Consider the following 4532-nt stretch of genomic DNA (forward strand, 5'->3'; position numbering starts at 1 on the left):
GCGTGCGCGGCCCCGGGAGCACGTACCGCATCCCGGAGCCTCCCGCCGGGAATGGGGCGCGGGGATCCGCTGCGGAGCCCTCTCGGGAGCAGCTGTTTATAGCCGCGGTCTGAACCGGGGCTCAGGATTAGCACCTCGTGACAGCGGGGCGGAAAAGACGCGCTGCCTTCGCGGTGTTTGCCGCTTCGTACGTCTGTCACTGCGTCCTTCTTCTGAAAGTTACCAGCCTACCCACAGGAGGAGGGAAAATGCTTTTTTTCATGTACATGTAAATATCTGTATACATACATCTATATGTTATATCTGTATTACGCCGTAGTCTTTCTATATCTATATACTATAGTCTCAAGATGCGCCAGAGGAGGTTTCAGATGGACATTTGAGAGATTTTTTCACAGAAAGGGCGATTAGGCATTGGAATGGGCTGCCCAGGAAGATGGTGGAGTCACCATCCCTGGAGGTGTTTAAGGAAAAGACTGGACAGTGGCAGTCGCTGCTATTCGTGGTCTAGTTGACACGATGATATTTGGTTGTAGGTTGTACTCGATGATCTCAGAGGTCTTTCCCAACATAATTCAGTTATTCTGTTTTATATATATATTTATATATATATATATGTGTGTGTGTGTGTGTGTATATATATATGTATATGTGTATATATATATATGTATGTGTATATATATATATATAGTAATGAAAGTGTAGAATTGCAAAATCAGAACATGTCCAGCAGGTCGTGGATGCACTTCAGGACAGCAATTTCATTTGCCCATGGCTTTTATGATTCACATGACTGCTTGCTGAAGTTGGTTTGGTGATGTGTTATTCTTTACCTGAGTCACACTATTGCCCAGAGGCCCCAGATGATACTGTGACATAATATGTACTAAACCAGGGTAATAGTCTCACTTCAAACAACTTGCAGCTAAAATAGGGAAAAGAAAAGGAGAAGTAGCATAATTGGAAATACAATTTGGGTTTCACAAATGTGAATTGTGTGTTATCACTACCCATGTTGCCTCTTTATTTTATTGTGCTTCTATTTGTCTACCAACTACTTTTTCATCCACCAATCTGTTGACAAAAGTTTTGTTAAAAGCTGGCTTTGTCCCACTTGGTGTTAGAGGCATTTTAGGTTTTCACATAGGTTTCCTGTAGTTGTCACATAATGAGAAATCAGGCTGGTCAGCAGAGCATTCAGGGCAACTGACAAAAAGACATCCTAGCATGCAAAGTAATATATAGACAAAATTTATTGTGGTAGTCTATGTTTTGCTTGAAAGATGCTTGACAATCTCTTCTTACCAGTCCTACAAAGAGATAAAATCTGTTTATTCATCTGTACCTCCTGGAACAAGCTGCCTAAAAGATTATAGCCAGTGAGTTTGCTTATTTGCAGATAATATATTTAAATCCCTTTGAGCATGGAACTAAACAAATCTATCCCTGCATAAAATGCAGACTGGGTTTTTGAGGAAAGTGATCCATGGAAGGAGTCACAAACACTGAATTACATGGATAGAATGACTATATTATGCGTATGTAAAGAGGAAGGTCAGATTTCACGCCTGCCCATTTTGATGATGTTACCATCATGTCAGGAATTCTGAGTCAATCTTGGAACACTTTCCAGGACTCAGGATACATGGAAGCACCAAAGAGTAATAGAGCAATTTGCCACCCTTCAGCGCAACCATTTTCCAATTGCAGCAGTTTTCTGAAGAGGGCTCCTGTTTGAGTATAACATTTCAATAATAATTACCTAGCCACATTAGCATAACATCTGTTGCAAACACACAGTCTGCAGATCATTTCCCTTCTTTGCTGAGTTCCTTATTTGGCATCTTAGTCTCTCAGTTTGTGAGGGACACCACTTTCAGCAATTGCTCTAACAAGAGTATTTTCATTTGTGTTTCTGTGATCTTATCTTTGCTGGTTGTAACAAGAAGTTATTTTTTTGGTTGAGGGGGTTCTCCTTTTCAACACCAGACAGCCCTGTTCACAGGGAGATAAGAGGTAGGGGCTAAATCTATCATATGTCCTCAAATATTGACATTAAGCTAAATCCTATTATAAAAATAAGCCAGAAAAATCTTTACTTGAAAAGGAGTTTTCTGTTTCAAACCTGGAACAGGTGCTTCTGAGGAAAGAGCCTGTATTTGAAAACGCTATGTCTTCCCTTTAGGTAACATTTACCATTCCAAAATTATCACCTCCAGACAATCAAGGCTACAGAAGTAGACATCTCTGAGTATTCTCCTTTTGTATTCTTTACTCTTTTGCACTTACACATAGGAGATTACAATCAAGCTGTAAAATGGCTTCCATTTTCCACAGCTATATCTATCAAGTGGGATTGTTTCTGTTTTGAGTGTGTGGAGTGGTGTAGATAGGAGCTCTCTACACTGATGCACCATTTGTGGTCCTTGTTGAACCACAACTCACCCACCAGTGGTTAATCCAGGGCCTCCAGGGCACAGGTAACCTGCTACCTCATTTACGTACATTTTGCCTTTTCACCACAAATGTCACTATTGCTTCCCCCACCAGGGGAGGAGAGGTGTGATGAGAGCAGCTGCTTACTGGTGTGCTTATTTTGGTGGAGAGGAAGCAATTTGAAAGTGTGTTACCCACTGCCATATGTAAATCAGTGGCTCTCTGGCTCTTCAACTGCGGATCGTGTCTGGCAGCAGCAGTGTGTGAGAGAAGTAGCCTGCTTAGGGCTACCTGGACACAAGGCAAAAAAAAGCTGACATTAGTGATGAGGTATTGTTCTGTCATTTTGCCTGTTTGTATGCATACAGCACTCAGAAAGATACCACTCTCTGGAGCAGTCATTTATTCCATACCCACCATCACCCCTGTTCATACTACAGCAGACAGGATATCCTTTTTGGTTTTTTCTACTTTAGTGTTGTTTAGACTCTTATGTCTTACCCTGTAAACCTGTGAGACTCCTTATCTCTGCCTCTTAGTTGTGACCAACACATGTCCCTCAGAAGCATTTTCCATAACTTCTCTGAGATCAGAATGACATTATGACAGGATGTTATGATTTAGTTAAGTTTAGTTTATCTTTTTATTTCCATTTAAGAGTCAAAAAAAAAAACCCAACCAAACAAACAAAACAAAACAAAAAAAAAAACAAACCAAAAAGAGGGAAGTTAATAGCAAGGGTTCAGGGCGGTAAGGAGCTGTACCCTGGTCCACCACAATTTTTAAGCGCACCAATAGTCCCAAAAGTTGATGGGCTTGTGTGTAGAGTTAACATATTTGGTTAAGCCAGCACTTACTTAACTCAGATCAAGTCTCATGTGAGCAGTATTTCTCCATTCTTTGTCAATCAGTAGCAGGTGTTTCCCAAACCATTTTCTGATAATAGATATGATAGGATTTCAGGCCTCTTGTTAAGAAGTCCCTTATCCTTGCCAAAATCACAGCCTAATTAAGCAGGAGGTTTTATTCTGGTCCTGTTAGTGCAAGTGATGAAATGGTAAATGGAAATAACTGTGTCAAATTGGATGATAGAAGATGCAAGATTGGGAAAGAAGGAAGGAATGGTATTTCATTTGAAAATTTACAGAAGGAGATTGCAGGAAAGAACTCTCGCATAATGAAATGGGAAGTGAGACTAGGGCAAAAGCTGGCAGAAGATTGCACCCAAATCTGGGGCCTTCCTTCCTCTCCATCAGCCCCTCACTGTCTCTCTCATAGTACCTTCATCTCTAGAAGCCCTTGTGAAATGGAGCAGGTTTTTCTAACATTTTTTTCTTTGCAGCTTGTGTTGCTCTTTTCCATGGACAACATTTTGCTTCAGTTCTTAAAACCTAGTGTCCTTTTAGCAAGACAAAAACAAACAAACAAACAAAAAAAAACGGTGGGGAAAGACTTGTTGCAGGTGTCTGTCTGATCTGTGGAAGTGCAGATTAAATGGAATCTCATTTGTGCATTCACCTTATAGTTGCTGTTCAAGGACAAAGAGCAGAAGTGCACTCTGTGCTAGTTTAAGGATGATCTCAGTTTGCAGCTAGCTGCTTCAAAGATTACGGCTTAATGTATTACCAAATTATGTCTGTCAGTCTCAGAGCACAGACAGATCTTCCTCAATAATTGGCTAACAAATCCAGAAGAATTCAAGGACAGCTGGATTCTCGGTGCCTTTAATACAGTGGAAGCCAAAGCCTATTTTTCTCATCCCTTTTCATCTTCAAAAATCATCCTTTCTGGTTTTAGAAGGTGATTAGATAATATAGCTTATTGCAACACTTTCCCTTACTGTTAAATACAGTTATTATAACATGAGAACATGAATTTCTAGAAGAGTTATAAATTTGAATATAAAGAGTAATATGTGCTGAAATGGAACATGTAGGTGAGAAATAAGAAAATAAAGAGAATTGGTGCTTCAGATAAACATTGCGTCCAGTGCCTGAATTTAAATGTAGTCAAATGATTCTGTGTGTTTGATAGGAGATCCTGTTGCTACAGAAGTAATTTGCATTCTATCATTATGTAATGCACAGAGACTGAAA

Source organism: Corvus brachyrhynchos, unplaced genomic scaffold (assembly GCF_000691975.1).
Source record: "Corvus brachyrhynchos isolate BGI_N302 unplaced genomic scaffold, ASM69197v1 scaffold106, whole genome shotgun sequence".
NCBI lineage: Eukaryota > Metazoa > Chordata > Aves > Passeriformes > Corvidae > Corvus > Corvus brachyrhynchos.